The 23,702-nt window shown below is 34.9% G+C and overlaps 1 pseudogene; it reads left to right on the forward strand.

The window, feature by feature from the left end:
* The first annotated feature begins 9,148 nt into the window (after positions 1–9,148).
* On the forward strand, positions 9,149–22,543 carry LOC131070077 (acidic endochitinase-like; annotated as a pseudogene).
* Positions 22,544–23,702: the final 1,159 nt, after the last annotated feature.

Genomic DNA, 23,702 nt, shown 5'->3' on the forward strand with positions numbered 1-23,702 from the left:
GTGGTTTCTTCTTGCACAAAATGGACTCTCTTATCACCTCCTTGAGATGAGCTTGGCTTTTCTGGGCATCTATATGCTGGATGGCCTAGTTTCTGACAGTTGTAACACTTCATGGTGGAGAAGTATGAACCTCTTCCAGGTCCATTAGATCTACCCCTTCCTGGGTTGCCTGATCCCCTACCCCTATAGTTGGGTTTGCTTTGAGAATCCCCACTTTGCTCAATAAGCGTAGACTCTCCCTGGGACCTATGATCTGTGTATCTTCCCCCAAATTGCCTCTATGACTGCCTCTGTTTCCTCTGCCTCTGCCTCTACCATTATGTTCTTGTTTCTTCTTGTTTCTCTCTTCTACCTTCAATGCTAATTGATAACACTTCTGTAATGTGTTGGGACACCATAGGCTTAACTCTTCCTGAATATTCCATCTTAACCCATTGAGATACCTAGCTACTCTGACATTTTCATCTTCTTGTACCTTAGATCTAAGGCTTAGTTTTTGGAATTCTTCAGTGTAACTACTGACATCTAGGTCTTTCTGCCTCAAGTTTTGTCTCTTCCTATGCAACTGGATTTCATAATCTTCAGGCATGTAGGTGTCTTTGATCTTAGTCACCATTGTCTTCCAGGTGGTTATGGGTTTCTTTCCCTCTTTCACCCTTTCCTCTTGGATGAATTTCCACCAGGTCAAGGCTGCCCCTCTCATTCTGGATTTGGCTACCTTCACTTTATGTGCTTCAGTAATGCCATCACATTCAAAGTGATTCTCTAGACCCTCTATCCACTCCATTAGTGCTTCTGGTTCCATCTTGCCACTAAAAAGGGACACTCCATCTAGGGCCTTTCCAGTCAAAGCTTTCAAAGCTTGTAAAAAGGTTTCTTGTTCTTTATCCAAGATTGGATCTGGTTCCGGGACTTCTTCCTCTAAGGTTTCCTTCTTATCTTCAGCACTTTCTACTCTCTCACTGACTTCTTCGGTCTTAACTTCTACTTGGTTCAACTTTCTTTCAAGTTGTTGTAATCTTTCCCTAAGGAGTCTATTTTCTTCACCCTGATCCTCCATCCTCTTTGCTAACTCTGCATTGGTCACCATGTTGTTGGTGTTGTCTCCCACTGACTCACTACCAGACATATGCTAATCTCTCAACCCAAATCTGAATTGGCTTCTGATACCACTATGATGAGGAGGTATGATAGAAGGTTAGCCTTCTTCTGAGGTTGGTGGGCTTTGTTCTCAATGTGCAATCAATTCCTAGGCACAAATGGGATTCTTCCAAACCTTTCTCCTATCTCCTCCTCTCTATTCAACACTGTTTGCACCCTATTGTATTGGACATCACTCCTCCTAACCTTCCATACTAAGGCATTCAAGTCTGAAATGAGGTCCTCTTGTGTGTCACCAAAAATGAACAAGTTTGGTTGTCCAACTGGCTGAATCTCCTCTCTTCCAGGAATGGGCAACTGTTGGAGAACCATGGTTTACCTAACCTTGTTTTCACCTTTAAGGATATCAATCATATTAATGTGTTGACTGAGCATCTAAACAGGTCTACAAAGTATGATGACTGTCCTTTACCCTTCAATAGTGAAGATATCCAAATTGGATGCAAAGAACGTAAGGTTACTCAAAGCAACTTCCTAGGTGCAAAAGGTCAATTTGATCAAATGGCTCAATACAATGCTTTGGATATTGTATTAGGGTGTCTCAGGTCTCTACTTATCAATTTTGATGATTTGAAACAACCAATTGCTTCCCCTTCCTTACCGGTTTCATGAATTGGTCAAATTTGCTCCAAAAAGGCTACTAGAATTAGCCCTACTTTTTAATGAAATTTGTTCACCCTGTTCAACCTGCTAAACTTCATGACAAACCCTTGGAGATGTGGTCATTTGATGTTGAAAGCTCAAGGATTTTTGCTATGGAAAGTACTGTACGGACTATTTTAGTGCTGTCCCACAAAATAGGCACTTTTCAAGGGTTTTTAAGAGTTTTGGTGAGGGTTTGCGAATTAAAGGTTTCCTCCATGATGCTAGACCCAAATTAAAGGTTTCAAAACTTGCTATGATATATACCAAACACTCCCAAAGATTCAAATCTTATCTTCGAACACTGACATTATGACAAATAAATGCCATACTGCTGCCCTTACACAGAAATAACAATCTAGAGGCCTGGGACAGCAATGTTTTTAAGGTTTTGCATTCATTTTCAACATTTGCAAACCATATACAATGAAATTATATCAATTAGGGATGAAAAAATGGTTTTAAATCAGTTGGAACACCATGCACAACAAATAAGAAAGGATTTTATAACTGCTGTTCATACACAGTCAACAATGCATTTTTTTGACAGCAATAAGGTGCATTTTTGACAGCAACTTCCTTTCTTTGTTTTGTTTGCTTCTTTACTTTTTCCTTGGCCTGAAAAAGGTGTTAATGACAAGACAAAAACAAATACATATAATCTCTTCAAAGATCTTTTAATTTGTACACTTGAAAGATGCCACAAGGCATGGCAGCATTATGAGACTGTGACAAAGAAATACACCTTTCTAGGATCCTTATTTAGGTCCTTTACAATCAAATGGTGTACCCTGTCTTCTTAACCTTGAAAAAACTTACAAATACATTCCCATGATGCATAAAGAGAAATCCATCATGCCATGCTATCCATTTGGGAGGTTGGCAATGAGGTTTTATGCACGAAACAGTGACACACTGTTTTTACAATCTGATTACACCTTTGCTTCTTGTAACCAACCAAGTCATGAGAGAGACAAAGGTGGTGGAATACAATGAAGACTCTTTCCAACTTAGTTCTTCATCAAACTATCAAAGTACAGTGCTATGAACAACAAAGTACCATTCAAACAAATTTGAGAATACCCAAGCCAAGTTGCTCACTTCACACACTTGCCATGGGCTTACAAACACTTATGCATTGCTAGAAAAGGGAAATAGATGCATGGTACAGTATGTATAGAGGGTCCAACAAACTTCCTCAAAGCCATGGATGAAGAGACTTTGAAGAAATCAATTGGACCATGAATGATCTTCCATTGGAACCACAAAACAATGCTTTTCTCAAGAGCACTTCAAACAAAACTTGTTCCAAACCCCAAGAAAAGATCAGAGATCACTACTAAAACTTCAAAGGAGATCAAATCAATCAAAAATAGGTTCAGTACGGACTCATGGAGACATGGTACGGACTGTACTCTAAAAAGTGCAGAAAATTAGTTAAAAACTCACAAAAATGAGAGCAAAATAAGTATTTCTCTTAATTTTCCAAAATGAACAACCCATAAAATGATTGGAACATGGTTTATATACATGTGCCAGCTTGTTGAAGCACTTGTATGGACAGGTATAGTCTGGAACTAACCAAAACCACCAAAAACCACTTTTTTGACAACTTTTGACAACTTTTTGACAACTTTTGTTGCTCAAAAATTGCATTTTGACTTCCGGTGACTTGGCACTAAAACCAATGACTCAAAATAATCTAGAAACACTAAATAAACATTCTCCAATGCCTTTCAAGGCTTTCCAACATCAAAAATTCAAAAATGCTCATTTGGACCCAAAATTGACAATTTTTAGCTTGCCGAGCAAAAAAAATAAAATCGTGGAAGCTCTTAAACACAAATGAGTTCCAAGCCTTATTAAACCACAAAACAAACCTATTAAACCTACTAGAAGCATAAAATAAACACACATGCTTAATTTGCAATAAAATGTTATACCTGCTAGGATTTGAGCATTCAGGTGCTCAGGTGCTCCTGCACCAGGAACATTGTTCGACTTTTGTAGACCATCATCTACATCCAGTTTCGAGAATTTACCAACAATAGGTCTCTACTTTAGGAGGGACTTCCTAGTCCTTCATTCTTTCTCTCTCTCTATGCAAGAGGGAGGGCGGGGGGGGGCTATTCCTCTTATGGGGGCTTCTTCTTTTGGGGGGATATGTATGTACATGGGTACCTAACATGGCATCATTTGTCGGAACCCATCTTTTTACCCACCTAAGCTATGCTTAAGGGGAGGTGTTAGTGTATGATTTTTATTTTCCATATGTTAGGGGGTATTTAACTTTCCAACGCATATACTGTTTAAGCTTTCTTAGGTTAATAAGAGTGGTTTATATGAGGCCACATGGTGAAATACTTCAGCTACATGTGTAACTCTCCACCTCATATGGGTAGTTGAGTTACACACCCTCTTTTGCCTTGTTGTGCCACCTCTCATAACCACTATTTTATCATTTCCTAAGTGGGTTATGGGGTAGTTGGGTTTCTCACCCTCTTTTGGCTTTATATGCCAACTTTCTCAACTCCTTTCCTGTCTTCATGTAAGGAGGTTATGCCATATGTTTTGGGATTTACCAAGAAGCTAAAACCTCCCACTTTTTATGGGGAATAGGAGTTAATTCACCCCTTGTATGTATATGCTTATATTTTTCTATATAATAAGCATTATACTCTCACCTTCATAAGTTCAGTGATAGCTCGCTGAGAGTTTTCTGCAAAGTCTCTTCTTTGTCTCTATTTTTCTCTCATATCAGAATTATCTTCATTCAACTATTTTGATTTTTCGATCATTTGTTGCTTAGGGAGTTGCATATGATCTATGATCGACATCAGATCCCGGCTCCATTCTCGTTTCTCACATAATCTAACACAAACTTCTTTTATTCTAGAGACAAATGTATACTTTCAAAGTGGTTCATGTATGCAACATGAAATAAGGGAGAGTAATGTGCTCCTCGCTAGCATCTTTGGTAGCACATTTGTTGGCTTTGCAACTCATATTGACAATGTTTTATTATCATTTCAAGGAAAACAATTTAATGTGTAAAGATTGCAACATGCTAGTTTCCTATTAAAATTGCTAGGTTTACAAAGTAGTTAATGTGAAAGTTCACCTAACTAAGAGATATAGATCTCATGCCAAAATTGAAAAGACTTAATCTAATGTCTATAATTGTGAAGTTTTAAGAAAATAAAGTATCATGATATAAGGCCTTCCACTATCAAAACAGTGATGTATAAATATAAATAGAATATATATAAATGGTTGAAGGTTTAATAGAATCCCATAAACCCAAAAATGACATTGGAGACTAGGAAATATAGTTGTTGACTTGGCATCTATCTATAGGGGAATATCAAATATTTTTTATTGTGCCCATGTGTGTAGCTATGGATTATTAAGAATTTATAAAACTAATGTCATTTATTATTAAAAGATATAAAATTAGGTCTTTGAGGTATTGAGAATATTGCAAGATATTATTTGGATCTAGGAATCAACAAAAGTAGGTGGTACACATAATTTGTGCATGTCATTAAAAGACTTTCCTTCTAGCAAAAGAAGTTTAGTGTGATTGGGTACAAAGCATGTTGAAATGAATTAAATATCTAAATAGAGAGGTTTTATCTATTTTTCATATAGGATTATGACAAGTTGATTAGAAAGATAAATTGTGCCCATGATGGCTAGTTATAAATACTATAGGAACCTCTAAAATTTAGACATTCATTATTTTCAAAGCCTCAACACATGAAATTAAAGTATGTAGTGCATTTCATGAATCAAGTTCATATTTATTAAACACTACAAGATAATTACTCATAACCACTAAAGTCTTGTTCATATCTTTGTTATTAGTTAGAACACATCATAGCATAATGTTATTAGGGGTCATGCCCTTATAGCATTTATAGATTGTTCCAATGTAAGGTTATAAAACCTTTAATGTTATGCAATTTATTAAGAATGTCCATTTAAAATAATTATAGTCTAATAACAATTAGGTTGGTGGCTTTGTGACTTATATTTCCTTAGGTATCTTTCTATCACTTTTTCTATATTTGAGGAGGTTCTCTCTTATTTGAGGTGTGAATTTGGATATTTGTAGTCGATTATATTGCTATGCAAAGAGGTATTTTTTGTCATGTTGAAGTATGTAGTGGAGTGTCTCCAAGTTCAATCTATTTATATAATAAGCTATATATTGTGAGTGTTTTAATAAAATGATGCTCTATGGATTTTATCATTTGAAAGGAGTTTCTCCATGTGTGTCATGCAATGTAAAATATATGTGTCTATGTTTCTCATTTTTTATTTTTTATTTTGAAAGGAGTTTCTCCATGTATATCTTGTGTGTTATGTGAAATATATGCTCCTATGTTTCTCATTTTTCATATAATATTTTGTTTATAATGATTAGTATCATAAGATCCCAATTTTCAACATGGTATCATGGCAGGTGGAGCAATACTTATCATTTTTACAATTATACTAGAAAATATGTCATCGGTCTTGATAAAAAACCTCTCCATGCTCAATTTGCATATAACACATGCAAGATCATTTTGATAGTACATTTCATATGTATTTTGTATTATTTTAAAATCAATTTATCATTTTATCATTTTATGCTAATCAATCCAATATACTTTCCTAATAATTAAGTTTGCTATCACTACATTAATACTCTCATTTCTTTCTCTTATTTACTATTTCTCACCCCTATAACCTATGAAGATCTAGATGCATTATATTTTTTATTTTGAAAGAAGTTCCTGCCATGAGTGTAAGAAAGTTTTGTGTGTTTTTGGTTGATGATAGACTTTAACACCGTAGTTATGCATGGTATCATGGCATAACTAGAAAGTTAAAAGAAGCAAATTCGCTGGCTGCATCAAGCTGACGTTGTAAAAATAACAAAGGAATATAAGCATTCCTAAATCTTCATTATATTTCTGCACTTAGCCATTTCCTTTTTAAGAAACCATCTAGTGCAAAATATTGATATCTACAAGCAAAAATAGACGAAGAAAGTGAATTACTTTGAAGTTACAATATGAAGTATATGCTATAGCAAGTTCCTTTTCATAAGGATTCAAATCAGTCTCATACATCTAGAAATAGCTAAGTGACCTGAATTCATGATAAAAGCCTGACATCCAAGAAAAATATAGATCAGAAACAATAGCTGAGTGACCTGAAATTATGATAAATTAATAACAAAAAGATCTGACATAATAAAAGCCTGACATCCAAGAAAAATATAGATCAGAAACAATGATGGTGGCGAATAGGTTTAGAGTCTTGCAAAGCAACTAGATTCAGAAATGGATACACTAATAAGTCATAAAGTCACTTAGGAGAATTGGTGTAGCTAAGAACCAATAATTTAACATGTTCATACAACAACCGTAAATAGCCCTTTCCAGGGGTTGTGTGATGGGATGAAAACTGTGGTGAGATATCATTTGAGGTGAGATATCTAGATAGCCATGAATTTTGGCTGCACATGACCAACACAATTGTTGGCAAGTGCAATTAATTTAATGCCTTGATCTACTTTCTAGACCATGATTTTAATCCTAAATTAAATGTCGAGGACTTAATTGTCTAAAGAAACCAAAGAGGAAGGCCCCACTCAAGTACAGAGAATAGGATGTCCATAGGTTTGTTCTCAACCTCCCTATTTGCAACGGTAATGGTTGAAGCTCGCAAATGTTGTTGAGTCTGGCTTACACTCGCCAATTGCATTTGTTTGAATGTTTTTAAAAACCTTTCAACAAATGCTTTATGTGCCTATCCTACAATCGCTGCAGTCCATGAGACTACATCTCTTTGAGCCATTCTGTGAAACAATTCACGTGCGTTGCCTATGCTTCCACATTTTACATATCAATCTACCAGGGTAATTGTAAACACATCTGAAAAAATTATGTATCTTTTATGCTTTGATGGATGTCCATACCCTGTTCCAAAGCTCCCATTTTGGCACAGGCATGGAGGATGGCGGTGAAGGCTGTGAAATTTGGCTTCATACTTACTAATCACATTTGCTGGAAGTTTGCGAAGCATTCTGAACAAATTATTTTGTGCATATCCTGAAATCATTGCAGTCCACGAGGACACATCTTTTTGAGGCATTTTTCAAACAGTTCATGTGCCCTGTCTATGCCTCTACCTAAGAACTTTACCTCAAGGCTACACTTTTAATGGGGGATTCTCTCGATGAATTAATGTCTTCAAAGCATCTTTAGTTTTGCAATAATTTCTTAAGTGTGACCAAAAAAAAAAAACGCTAGACAATTCTTTGCTATTTTCACTGCAAAAAGTTCACAACCAAAATGTGTTCATTGTGAATCAATCTAGCAAGATATTTGTAAAGATTTAAATGAGCATCTTATTAACCAAATATCCAATACACAGTACACACAGTATGTGTTGTACTCAGCCATTTATATAAACATGTCAAATACGAAATGAAGAGTCTAGGGAAGACAAATAGTCATGTGACCATTGGGCTTCATATGCCCCGTGAAGGCCAACCGGTACAGTTATGCATTGGCATCCATTCTTCCATGTTTGATCTTACATTCGAACCAAACCGAGCGAAGATTTTAACATCGCCAAAATCTGTTCAAGAAAACTTCTAATGAACCTTCTCCAAATTCTATCAGATTTAATAAAATTTAAAAGCTGAACTTCGTCTATTTGGAAAATAATTTCCTCCTTAGTGAGGCAAGGATACTCTGCCTCTTCCTTTATGGCACTCATCAATATTGCCTCCTCCCTATTCGAATAAAAGAAATTTCTTCCGAATATTATTCAAAGAATCCAGCATGTTCTCCTCCATCTGCAACAATTTGTTTACCTCCTTCATGCGAGGCTGCTCATTATCCATGTTGATTCTATCATCCACATCCATCCAATCGGGTTGGTGAGTCTTAATAGATTTTGGTCGGGAGAAAAGATCTTCCTTCTCTCCCCGCAATGGCTGAAACTGCTTGAAGCGATGCCCATTGTCCTCTGCTCCTATCAATGTCCGCTTTCGCTTCAAACCAGAAAATCATCTTTGCACTTCTTCATCTAAGTCCATAGGTTCATAGTATTCTATGAAATTATCTGTCGAAAGGTTGTCCTCATCATCATGGGAGTGCCTCTATATTTTGGTCAAGGCCATGCCATCTGCAAAGCTCTCCGAAGCCACAATTTCTCCTAGGCTTCCTTCCCCTGCTACCTCACTCCAATCTGCACCCTTCTCATCCTAGGAGTCAACAACAGATTCAACTTGGGCCTCTGATGACATACACTCTTCCTCCCGCACTCTGACCGAAACATCATGACGTTCAACCTTCACCACACGAATGCCTACAACTTCCCGACCATTAACAGTTTGGCCAATAAGTGCCAAGGTTGGCTCAAGAGGAGAGTAAATGAGAATCCCAACATCCTTCTCTTTCGCTGGATTCTTCTCTTCAACCGAGTTCCCTTCTTTCTTCTAGCCGTCCCACCAATATACGCGGCGCTTGAAGCATAGTTTTACGTGGAATGTAAAACTGCCATAAAAGTTATCGATTTTACCACCTTCTTCTTTCTCCATCTATGGTCAAGCCAACATGGCTCTGATACCAATTGTAAATATTAAAACAAGCAAAGAATAAAAATCAAAACAACAGAACAAAAAACACACAACACAAGGTTTAACATGGTTCACCACTAAGTGGCCATGTCCACCAGAAATGTAGGGAATTATCTTATTAACCAAATATCCAATACACAATACATATAGTATGGGCTGCACTCAGTGATTTATATAAAAATGTCAGAGATGAAATGAAGCCATTTATATAAAAATGTCAGATATGAAATGAAGAGCCTAGGGAAGACAAACAGTCATGTGACCATTTAGATTCATATAGCCAACAATATAAACTAAAATAAAATGAATAAGTCAATAGGTCTTAAGGGAAAACAAAACACATTAAACACTTAGCCTAGAACAATAAGCAAAAAGTTTATGACCAAAATTTGTTCATTGTGAATCAATCTAGCAATATATTGGCCAAAATAAAATCAATAAATCACTAGGTCTTAAGGGAAAACAAAACACATTAAATTCTTTACCTAACAATAAGCATTGTACAAGATATGGAAAAATTTTGGGCAAAAACAAATAAAAATTAAACCATCAAAGGCATTGGTCCACAGAAGACATTTTACATAGACAAGGGAAATAATCTTGAAACCATATGACTAGCATTTCATATTTTGATAAATCTACTTAACTACCTCTCCACCTCTCCATTTAGAAGCTAGAAGAGAATGAAGTAGACTATCATTCATAGCCGGAAGTAGAAATCTTACATCCATCTTCATTTTTTTAGAGAGGCTTGTGGGTTTCTAAGGACCTTTGTCTCACTTACTCTATATGCTCCTATTGGACATACTCAACTAAGAGAGCTATAATTGACTAAAGAATTTCTTTATACATAAAACCATGTATTACAATTCGACAGACTTTGCATGAGGACATTTAAGTGAAAAACAACGCCTAATCACCTTGCACAATGGCTATTATTTTCATGAACCATTATGCACAAAATTGGATAGAGCTTGGACTCATTTGGTGGAATGAAATAAAGTAAACACTGAACTAGAACAACGATATGAAGGAAAGAGGAAATTAGTACAACAAATTGGGAGAGCATTTACATAATAAAGGTAAGTCAAAAGCAAGACTATAATCTATTCATTTATGCAGATGACCTTGTTACCTCATTAGTTATGCAGGTGACCTTGTTTACCTCATTAGTTTGCAAGCAAAGGTTTAATTGTTTTAGAATTGCTTCAGAGTTGCAAATAATCACGACTGTGAAGTCAAACAATTATGATAATATTGGAGCTCAAACCGAAACAAATTGATTAAGTAACATCCACTATGTACCCCAAACACAGTGCCAAGAAACTATGATTAACCCATGTACTAAAAGAATTAAGATGCCAAAGAAGAATTTTGGCAATGCCAACATAATTATGAGTAATGAATGCATCAACAACTGAATTAACAACTAACACATCCTCGCGTTGGTCAAGTCCAATTAATAACTAAACATATGTTCACATAGATCAAGTTTTGTAGATGGCTCTTGAAAGATAAACATCAAAATTTTGGGAAAACATTTAAATAGGCTAATAGAGAAGACCAATCAAGAAGAAAAAACACCCTTGATCGTTATAAAAGGATTATCTACACATAAGAAAAATGCCTGGTAGTCCGCTATCCCTCATCATCCACCCAAACTATCTAACTTTTAAATCTTCAAGCATGAGATCTGAAATCAGATTTATAGCCTACCTTCTAGGCTTTTACACAAGTATAAGATCTATATTTAAAAAAAATTAAGATGAACAATGAAATGTGAGTCCTCCAAACACGTGATGCAATCTCCACTCCTCGAATGTAGGCACACATCTTATACATTGTCTAAACATTCATGCTTTTAACTTTGGCTTGTAGAAAGCTACAAAAATAATTCATAAAAAAATTTTAAGCACACTCCATGCCTTTCAAAAAGCCAAAACTTGTCACATGCATCATACTCGCTGAAAAGTTCAATTTCATCTACATTGAGGTAAAAGTTGTAAAGAAAATGAAGATCGCCAACATGCGAGATAAATACAATCAACCCTAAACATGTCCTACCGTACAATTATTTACATGATACCCTGCATAGCTATTTATAACTATGTACTCCACATTTTCATCCCGCATTCATGCCATTTATACCAATATTGTCAACATAGAGCCTTCATGTTAATCTTTCATTGTAAGAATGCAACTATTGATATTTTTAAAAAAAAATTTAATGAAAGAGTTGTAGTTCACTTTGGAAAAAATGATTCAGTCATCCATTGAATGTGACATTCAATCATGATACAAGTAAAAAATGTATTATATCTTTCTTTTGAGAATGAAAATCGGGTCGCAATGGTGAAACCCAAAAGACTATAGCTACAATTGCAAGATTCATAAACCCTAAACCCAAAATTAACATTAACCTTCAAAAGACAAATGCACAAATAAACCTCCATATAAAATAAGTTATGCTCTACCTATTATGTATGAGCCTCACTTATAAAAGCACAAATAAACCTCCATAGAAAATAAGCTATGTTGCACCTATTATGTGTGAACCTTACTTATTAAACAATATCAAGTCATACTTCTTGGGCTTTCAATTTTATAGATTCGACAATTATTAAATACAGAGGAAGTAACTTTTAAATTCTATGTGGATATATTCAGTCTGAGCAATGAGATCTGAACAATTTCCACTTACTCTGCATCATTGTAGTTGTTAATTGTCAGGTTCCTCAAGATATCATACGTATGGAATAATATAATACCCCGTTCTTAATATTTTCTACTACTGGTGCTTGTGGTTATTTAATATCAATAGTAACTTGCTCAACATCAGTAATTACTATTTATATTAGATTCTATTAAATGAAATGTAGTAGTATCAGTGACATCATAAGACCAAAATAGTATATGGGATCTATCGTAACATCTAAGTGGAAAAAAAAAAGAAATTTTGAATGCTCCCTCTCCCGCCCAAATGTCTCCCGCTCTTTTCATGGCTCCTTCACCCCCCTCCCTTTAGGCGTGTGCCTCTAGTGATTCTTCTGGGTCGACGCCTAATGACCTCGTTCCTCTAGAGGGTGGATTTCCTCTGTCTGCTGCGTTCGGTGGGCCGAAGGTGGATGCTTCTACTGATAATGTTGTGGACGGTGGTGTTTCATTGTCTGCCATTGAGGTTTCGATGCCCTCTACTGCGGATCGGGCTACCCATGGCTTGGTACCTACGGTTGCTCCTGTTTGTAATCCCTTGGCTTTAAGGGTGTATGCTAACACAGAAAAGGAGACCATCCACAACTCATCAGTGTTTGATTTTCATGGACTGATTTGCAAGTTTCAAGGCTTTTGGCCAAGCCTTCCTCAACTGCACACTTGGATTTCCCAAAGCTGGGAACTGATCTTAAAGGGTACAGTAAACATTTATCCTTTAGCCAAGGGTTTTTTCATTGCTAAATTTGAACAGGTAGAGGATAGATCGTATTTTTTATGTAACAATCCTTTTAAATGGGAGGATAAATTTCTTTTGATGGTTAAACCTTGGTTATCGAATTTTAACCCATGTACTAATTCATTTAATAAGATTCCTATTTGGGTTAGGCTCCCTAACCTTCCCCTTCATCTATGGAGGGACTCTTTGTGAGAGGAAGTGGGCGAGGCTTTAGGTGACTTCCTAATGATTGATAAGGATTCTTACTATATATATCATTTTACTTATGCTCAGATTTTGGCTGACACTAATGTTTCTAAAGGGCTCCCAGCTGAGATAAATATTGACTCTTATTTGGGATCTTGGGTCCAACCACTCGAATTTAAGGGTATCCCCTCCAGATGTCAAAATTGCTTCCAGACTAGGCATGTTGCTGCACAGTGTGAGTTAGATAAAAAGAAAAAAAGATTTGTTTCTTGATGGAGGGGTGCCTCTTCTAAACACTACTTTGTTGGAAAGAAACACTTCTCCCAGGTGGTTGCTCATGTTCCTCAGGCCGATGTGGGTGAAGGTATTGCACCTCTAGTTGTTGGCCTTGGTTTTGGTGTTGCTTCGCCTCAAGTGTGTGTAGATGCTTGTGGTGGCATCCCGACTGATCGGTTGAAGGATGTTGGATCTTCTTCTTTGGTGGATGACCTTCCCACTTCCTAGATTGCTACTGGATCTTTGTCTGATCCTTCTGATTCTCAAATTTTTGTTGTCCCGACCTCTCCGGATGGTGCCTTTGTTCCTCCTAGTGGTGGGAGATCCTCTATTCTAGAATCGTCTTCTTGGCAAAGGACTGCTGCTAGGGCTAAGGAGGGATGGATTACCATTAAAAGTAAGAAATCTAAATCATCCCGGGCCTCTTTTGATATGACCCTTCGATCCCAAAAGTGTAGATCAAATCCTTGATCCATCTTGGTTGGGTTGGGGCTTCTTGTTGGTCTTTGGTTTTTGCAGCCCGTTAGTTCTTGTTGGGGGTCCTTCTTGTTTTGTCCCTTGTCTTTTGTATGGTTTTGTCACATCTCACTTGTGTTTTGTTTCATTGGGTGGACTTTCAGGATTGTCTTAAGGTTCGGGTTTCAGGTCCTTCCAAAACCTATTTTGTATAGGGTTTCAGGTCCCTTCAAAACTTGTTTTCCCTTAATCAAAAATATCTAAGTGGAGAAATCATAAACTAGGGTTTTGTAATGTCGTAGATTCAATGTAATAAATAGTTGCCCTACTTATGCATATAATAAAGGATTAAAATATAAACACATCTTTTAATAAGGTTAAAACATTAGAATGAATTATGATTCGCTCTCCTTCCAAACTCAACATGGTTGAAACATGGTTATACGATATATTATGTGTATATAAAAAAAAACCTATTATACAATAGTGTGTTATGTTTGTCAATTTGTCTCCCTCATACTTTGTGCAACAATCTAATACTTTTGAAAATTATTTATTTCCAATGTGGTAGGGTTCAAAATTATTTTTTGACATTAAAATAATATATTTTATAATTCTTATTTATAGTTTGATGATAATTTATTTTGAAACTAATTAGTTCAAGAGAAGGCCCAAACATGATACAAAATAGTGGTATTCATAAACAATGAGCCCACCAACACCTACAAAGAGGGAACCCCTTTATAGAACGAGAGACTTTTGACCAGAGCATTCAATCAGTGGGAAAAAGGATCCTGATTTTGTGAAGGCTACACTTTTAAAACAAAGGGGTTTTGAAGAACACCTCGAACTTTATTCCAACCAAAAACCCTTGTACTAGCAGCAAACCAACAAAAGAAAGAAAACAATGATTTTTGAAAAATCCTAAAAATATAACAACAAACCCATTCCTCGATAGGAAACACTAGAGAACAAGGGGTGTTGGTAGCAGAAGCACCATCCTGAACAAAATATGGTAGTCTCTAGAAGAAATCAGCATTTACCACTGAAACAAGTAAGAAGGGATCAAAGCCCTCTTTGGTTAAGCGCCTGCAGAGTAACTAGCCCTCAACACACCACCTCTTCCAACCTACCACAATAAGCCAAACACCAACTCTGCTAAGTAAATCATCCTCCCCCGATAAATGAATAGAAACCATATCCCTCTCCAAACCATAACCCTCAAGAAATGGAACCAAGGAGAAAATAAGTTGCCCAACAAAAAAGCAAAACAAGGAAGCCAAATAAAAACCTTCTGATTCCACATACTTCCTTTGTTTGGAAGAAACACTTGAGGCACAGGAGTAGGAGAGGGTGAAGAAAAAATCCAAGTAGATAGAAACAAATTCCAAGATGAGACAAACACCACCATAAGAGAAGCTAAGAAAGGAGCAAGAACCCCTCTAATTAGGTGCCCACGGGGTAAAAAGACCTTAGCCTACTACCACAACAGACCCACAACAAATAGTGACAAAACATCTCCCCTCAAAAATCTCATTCCTATCTAGAAATACTTGAGCCCCAAAGCCGCTCTACACTCAAACAAGTCACAAATATGAAAACCCCTCTCACAACAAAAACCATCATGAAAGTCCTTGATGAGAATTTGTTAATTTGCATAAACATTCTCTTATTTTAATGTTATTAAATTTCATTAAATAAAGATTTAAATATATATATAAAACTAATAAAGTTACTTTTATATCTATTAAAAGAAACATACATTTATTTTACTGAATCGGTATTATTATTATTTTTTAGGTTATTTAATATATAATAATGTTTTTATTGAAAGCATGCAAATTTTTTTAAAAATTGTATATGTATATGCATATGCATATATACATTATTTATATTAAAATAAAAATATATCTACTAAAATATGATTATTTAATATATATATATATATATATATATATAACAAGAAAAATAATTATACACAAATAAATATGAATAAATTCTTATCTTTTTGAAATAAATTAGTTATGTAATAATGAGATATCAATAAAAGAGATGTGTTTTAAAAGTTTCTAACTTCTTATTTTCAAATAAGCACATTATAAGCAAGTACTTATCTATAACACCATTGCAAATCATATTCAATCATCTATCTAACCATGAGAATGCAAAATGCACAAACATCATGAATGCAGTATGAATATCCTATGTGAGTGTGTGCATATACCCTGGCTACCATCATGTATATTGTTACCAAATGGCTAGGACACCTCTACCTTAGCCAAGTTCTCCTTTAATGGTACCTGCACTCAGATTCACATCACTAGGCCAATACCATAAATCATAGTCAATGCATATGTAAGATTGAACTCATAAGCATAACATGATAATTAACATCATTTCCATTTCAATTTCATATCTATGCATTTCAAATTAACCATCTAATTTATCAAACACACATATAAACATAACCACTTAGTCAAACACATAAGATTATGTCGAACAGTCTCATCAAATAGATCAAATAATAATAAAAGTAGTAAAGATTGGGATGTGGCACAGGTCCCCAACTTGATAACAAGTAAGACAAAGGCAAGGCAGGTTTGACGTTAGGTTGGGTTGTAGGGATATCTATGAGCTAAGACAAAAAAAGAAAAGAAAAAGAAGTGACATTTTTTTAGTAAGATTAAGCACATGATTTAAAAAATAAGAGGTACTTACATTAGAAAATAGAATAATACATTATAAAAAAAAAAATCATGATATACTATATCATGTATAATATTTCTTTATAATTCTAATTTACCTTATTCTATTTTTTAATATTTTTTCAAAAAATAAATCGATTATTTTTCTATGAAATAGATAGTAGAAGTGACTCAAACAGTTGTTCACTCCTTACTCACCCTTACTCACCCAACTTCTCAATTACTAACTTTAAAGAATAAAAAAAAATTGATAATTAAAAGTTCATTAATAAATTTTACATGTACCAATAGCTAACCACTTGTACCCCATTAGTTGAAATTTTTTAGATTTTTATTGGAGGAGTTGTACAACATTATTGGAATACATTTGCGCATAAGTAGTGGCATTTTTTGAAGTGATTGTAGTGTAGCGTTATTGGGACATCTTTAAGTACGTATCGAGTGACACTTCTAAATGACCATTTTTTGACCCTTGTGTGCATAAGTACAGATCCCACAACGTTCGGCTTGACTACCCAAATGCTAGAACAATAGTTGTAAGCTATTCAGTTGCATACAAAGACACAAAAAAATCGTCAAAAACAATGTGCCATTTAGAATCTGTAGATGAAAGAAATTAACTATAAAAAGTGTGATGGTCTTCCCCTATTTAAAAGTAAAATATATTTGTTTATTTTTTAATTTCTACCTATAGAGATTTTTCAAATCACTTTAGACTTGGCTAAACTGAGTCCAAAACAGCATGTGAATACTTGTGTTACTGATTTTTCAAAAAAAAATCAAAATTAAAGCCACAGCTAACTCTGTTGATCTATAATTTTCGCAAAATAATTTTAGAACCAGTTTAGCTGCCGCCAATCCCATTGGGTATTGACTGAGATGGCATAAAAAAATAAATTAAAATTAGTAAAGTCGAAATCGCGTAGCCTGGCCAATTAAAATGAATAGGAGAGAGAACATAGAAGTACAACAGATAGAGCGCTAGTTCCGCCTAGCCAATGAAAACGAGTGGGAAGAAAATCGCAGTTAAGAGTGGTGTTGTAACCCTAAAAGCCTTACACACGGCCCAAGTCATGGTGAGCCCTCTGTAATTGTCAAGTATCCTATCAAGCGTGTGGAAAGTGGTAGCAACAAATTGGCGCACACGACACGGAACGGACACCAGGCGGTTACTGCGTAATTTCAATTGACCTCTGCCATCCACAAGAGTTCTGCAACGCTATATTGCAATTAATTTTATCAGACACAACCTTTAACAGCATGACTCCTGCACATTAAAATTATGCACATCCTATCTAGATGCATGCACACATATTGATATATTCACATAGTTATGCATTATTTATATTTAAATATTCATGTAGCTACGAGTACTCTTTTTAATTGTTCACTAAACTTAGATATTTTTCCATCAGATCAGTTTTATAGGCACAGGTTTGATTCCAAAGGTGCTAATTTGATCTTTAAAACTTAAAAAATAAAAATAAAAAAATATTAGCTCCTACTCATTATTTTCGTATGGAAGATCAATCAAACATAAATTTGCACAATTTATTACATTGTCATTATGAATAAATTTATTCAATTACATTCACATTACAAGCATGAACAATTCCTTAAGGTGTAGACACCTAAAAATGTCTCATTGATCATTACTAATTATTCGTCTTATTAATTAAATAATTTTTTAATTATATAATTAAGATAATTTATTCTTTTAAACTAATTTAATCATTATCATCCATATTACTAATTATTCTATATCTATCTTTTAATCATTCATCATTAAACCACATTCTCAACTATTAATTATTTAATTAATTATGATTTATTCCTTAATTAAATAAGCTATATTATTTAATCAATTATATTTAAAATTATTAAATAATTTCATTTAAATTATTTAATTAACTAATTAATTATTCTTCCAATTTCTCAAATTTGAATTTCAAATAATTTCAACTAATTTCATTTCTACCAAATTCACATTTCACCAAATGTTAATTTTAGTGAAATTTCATGCGCATTTCATCATTAGAAAATCCAAATTCAAATCCAAATAAGATGACATTGAATTTCAATTCAAAATCCTACAACACATGTTCAAAATCAAGATTGATTGATCAAATAAGTTAACTAACCAGTTAGCTAAGTTAACTAACCAATCTCCACTTCTTACTCACAATCACACTTTTCTAACTAATCCATCTATTCAGTCTTCTAATCAATCAAGTCATTTAACTAGCCAATCAATTGAGTCATCTCTTCAATCAACCCACTTAAGAACTCAATCAAAATGAGTTGACTAATCAATCCAACCAATTAAACTATCAATCAGTACTTCAGTTCAATATCTCACCCATTCTATATTAAAAATCTATAAATACAAGATCGTTTCCTTCATTTCAATTGAATCACGAACTTCAAAATCTTTGTGCCACTTGTAGGTTATCAACGCGATATCTGAGAGCCACCATACCATGAAGACGAGAAGAGCAATGAAAGCCGCATTTTGGATCAATTGAGGGAGTTTTTGATTTATAATTTTATATTCAATTGATTTAATCTCATTTCATTGTTATTTAGGAGTTGGTTTAATAAAACTAGAGTATTCATGATTTACTCTTATAAGTCTGACTAACTATGACCGATTTTACCCTTGAAACAAGGTGCATTGAAACAAATCTAGATCTTTGTGCATTCTTTATAGAGAATTTGTATTGATAAAATGTTACTATAGATTCAATCACTTGTATAATTTTTTAAGGGGATAACTTAAGAGATTTCATGCATATTTGTGATGCATTGACCATTCTCTAAAACATAATAATTTATGTAAATTATACAAAGTTGATGTAATAGTGAGATAAAGAATAAACAAATAAAAGTGTATAAACTTCTAGATCATTTGTAGATGTTTTAATTTGACCTTGACCCATTAACTTAACTGCATATAGTGTAGAGTGACTACTTGGATCCCAAGGTATAGAATAAATTGTTATATATCACATTTGGTATCAATGAATATAGAATAGTGCATTAACACATTCCTTCTTCTTTTCCTTCATGCATATGGCTACATGCCTTTTATGGAAACATAAAATTGACCACCTTTGGTCAATTTACCCCTATTTCATCTAATTCACTATCATGTATATTAATTAAATTATATTATAATATTTAATTAATATTATCCACTTTCCTCTAGTTTATAATAAAGTAATAGCCTAAAGTAAATAATTACCTTTAATTACTAACCCTTACCTTTAACCCTTTCCTCCAAATAATTGAATAAATAGATTTTATTTATCTAATTTAACCCTCACATGTCACATCTTCTAAGTCTCCCACTTGTCTCCTAATCTTAATAAAAATATCTACCTAACCCTTCACCTAATCATTTTCACATTCCCTCATCATAATCAAGTGGACTTAACCCACTTCAAATCCCCACACAATATACAAGTCCATCATATCAAACACATGGGTCTTGTCTCCTCAAGTACCCCCTCCCAATATTATCTATCTTGCATCTCTATCTCAACTAACATCATTGTGCCACTTGGAACCATCCCATGAGGTGAGAGGACCAATTCATCCTTCACAATGTATCTTCATCCTTTAATCTCAACCCTCCATTGCATCTCTTCATTCATACTCCCATACAACATTCTTTTAAAAGTCACATACATATTGAATCTAAGAGAACCAATATGATGCCAAAATTCTTGTAATTGCACATCGCATTTGACATCATTAGGAAAATCTACAAAACAAGGATTTCAATATGCTTCATTTTAAATGGAGTCCATGATGGTTTGATACTATTTTTAGCCTAACCATGATTTTTGTTTTGTTTTGTGTTTCTACTCATTTTTTATTATAATTTTGACCATTTTAGGACTCACATTTCATCATACACATTTATTTGTTAACAATTTTTAGATTTGGTCGAAATTTAATGGATGGAGATGGACAAAGATGAAAATGTAGGTAAAAGGATTTGGAATATAGGATTATAAGGAGATGTATTAAATTCTTTTTTTTTTCAAACAATGTATTGTTGGAAAGGTGGGTTTGGTGCTAATCCATTGGTGCTAGTAATTTTTTAGATCCTACTCTAAATTTCTATACCAAGCTTGCAAATTCAGATATTTAGTTTTACACTTTTGGGTCCATATCTTGCACATTCAAACTCAATTTTTCAAAAAACAAGTAGGCATTGGAACGATGGTGGAGTTCTCTACATATATCTCAGATCTATTTTTCCATATTATTCACTAGGTATCTATCATTTTATCATCTCCGATCTTGTCCTTTTGTGTTCCTTTCTTAGAAAGCATGCAAATCAATTGACCTTTTTGTGCTTCATTTGAATTTGTTTTGGTATTGAGAGGAAATTTTTTGTTGTATCCATTTATTTTTGTAAATTTATTCATTCATTTATCATGGATAAAAATCATACTACTCCCCTTAATCCATTCAACTACTATAGTTGGATAAAGAAAATGGAGATTAATTTGAAAAAACAAGGGTTATACAGAGTGACCATGGGTACAAAACATTAGTTTGTAGGTACTACTAAAAATATTAATTTTTTATTAACATGGTACTACCACTAACAACATTCTACTCCATGCAATTGATTAAATTTGATGAGAAAATTAATCCAAGTATTACAACATTGGTTCAAATGTCTTTACCAATCATAAACCCTTGAAAAAATCATGTTGTCCCTCAATAACTACTCACATGGTTATTCAAAAGGAAATGTTAATGATTTTCAAATGAAAATATATGTTATAAAAAAAAAATCAAACTAATCAAACTTTGAACTCAAAATTAACCAAGTCAAGGTAACAAACAATAGATTCTAAGTCCATAATCCCACCAAGAACCATTTTAAACCAACAACAAATAGTCTGCTCATGTAGAACACTAATTCATAAAAGACAAAGAAAACCAAACATATGCTTAGATGTCAAGAACAGTAAACCAATAATAATTAATTTTAAAATACAACAATAAATTTAAAATCCTAGTTATCATCACTCTAACACTAGACCCCTCCATTGTATTGACACACAACTCACAAGTTGTGTCATTGTACTCACAATCACACCTAGTATTCCTTAACTCTTAGAATTTCAAACATAAGCGTATGCTGGGGCCAAAATGGGAACGAAGCCACTCTTGCCGATACCTGCGCAAGCGGCAACTTTTCAATTGTGCTTCTCTCCTTTTGAACACGTTTGGCGACGGGCAGACACCGGTGCTCAACCTGGCAGGCCACTGCGATCCCTCTTCTGGAGGATGCCAATCCCTCGGCGCCGATATTAAGTCCTGCCAGTCCAGAGGCGTAAAGGTATTCTCTCCTTGGGAGGTGCCTCTGGAAGCTATTCAGCTGCCACTGTCGACGACACGCGAAACGTGACCACCTATCTGTGGAACAATTTTCTCAGAGGACAATCAGACTCAAGGCCTCTCGGAGACGCCGTTCTGGACGGAATCGATTTCGGTATCGAAGCCACGACGGACCTCTGGGAAAATCTGGCCAAGGCCGTGTCTGCTCTTAGCACGCCCGATAAGAAGGTCTATCTCAGTGCCGCTCCGCAGTGCCCTTACCCTGACGCCCACCTGGGAAATGTCCTGCAGACGAGGCTGTTCGACTACGTGTGGATTAAGTTCTACAACAACGCCCCCTGCCAGTATGCCGATGGGGACGCTTCTGATCTGGTGAATTCGTGGAACGAGTGGACAACGTCTATTACCACTGTTCAAACAGAGGGCTTCTTCCTGGGCCTTCCCGCTTCGTCTGCAGCTGCTGGAAGTGGTTTCATTCCTACAGACGCACTCATCACCAAAGTTTTGCCACAAGTCAGGGCCTCCCCCAATTATGGAGGAGTCATGCTGTGGTCCAAGTACTACGACGAGCAAACGGGTTTTAGCTCGGCTATTGTTGAAGCAGTAAGACAATCGAACAAATTATATGCATTGTATTTAAAAATAATAATAATTGATTAAAATATGACACCATTGTCATGTGAATTTAACTTATATTTAGGGATATGCTTCTGTCCACAAATTTCCTTGGATATTCGTCTCACTTCACGTTCACAACTTATCTTGCATTGACCTTTCCCTAGCTCTGCACAGGGTTAATAACCGGTTTGAGAGTTTCTAAATGCATCATTCACAAGTGCGGTGACTACCACAAAAACATATAATCAATGCACAATAGCAGAAAGAAAATTAACACAACAAATATTTGAAATAAAAATTTATAATGGTTCACCATAAAGACTAACCCACTCTCAAGCAAGGAAAACTCTTTATTAATTGTCACGAATGAATTTCTATACATGAACTGAACAAAATCATTTATACGATCACATTCAGCTATGAAATCATGAATTGAGTGCATGTGAATGGTCATGTGATCATTGGGCTTTACATTCCCAACAATCCCCCATAAAGGCCAACTGGTATAGCCATGTAGTGTGACATCCCTACTTCCATTTCTAAACTCATAATACAACTAAGTCTTAAGAATATTTTAACTTTACCAAACTCTGTTCACCAACACTATGGATAAGCCTTTTCCAAATCAAATTGGTGTCAAAGACATCTGCTCCTATTGCTTTTTTCAGCAAAAAATCATCCATTATTCCATAATCAGGAACAAAATCAACTCCTTGTTCTCTAGTAGGTAACTCGTCTAGGCCATAAACACCAAGATCATATTTTACACTTGAATCAATGTTCTCTTGAATCCCAAAACTAAAAGAACATGTATCACTGAATAATCCACCCTCCAAAAGCTGCCCAATAAACCTTTTTTTGACTGTGTTCAAAATTTGCTTGCTTCGCCCCATCTGCCAGCATTTCTACATGCCACCAGTATTCAGTCCCTTCCTTGTTCGTAATTAGGGGAAACACTTCCAGTGGTAATAGGACTATATCACAAACTGTAACTTTCTTGCCATCTATGACAACATCCTTTACAAAAACAAGTTCCTCTTCCACTTGTATCAAGTGCCACCAAAATCCGTCTTCTCTAATTTGCGGGGATAGTCCTCCATAGACAATCAATCATTCCAGTTAATAACCATCTTCTTCGATTTATCCTACTTATAGTAATTTATAGAAGTTATTCCTGTAAAAGCAAAAGGTAGTGTTAATG

The sequence above is a fragment of the Cryptomeria japonica genome, chromosome 4 (assembly GCF_030272615.1).
Source record: "Cryptomeria japonica chromosome 4, Sugi_1.0, whole genome shotgun sequence".
Lineage (NCBI taxonomy): Eukaryota > Viridiplantae > Streptophyta > Pinopsida > Cupressales > Cupressaceae > Cryptomeria > Cryptomeria japonica.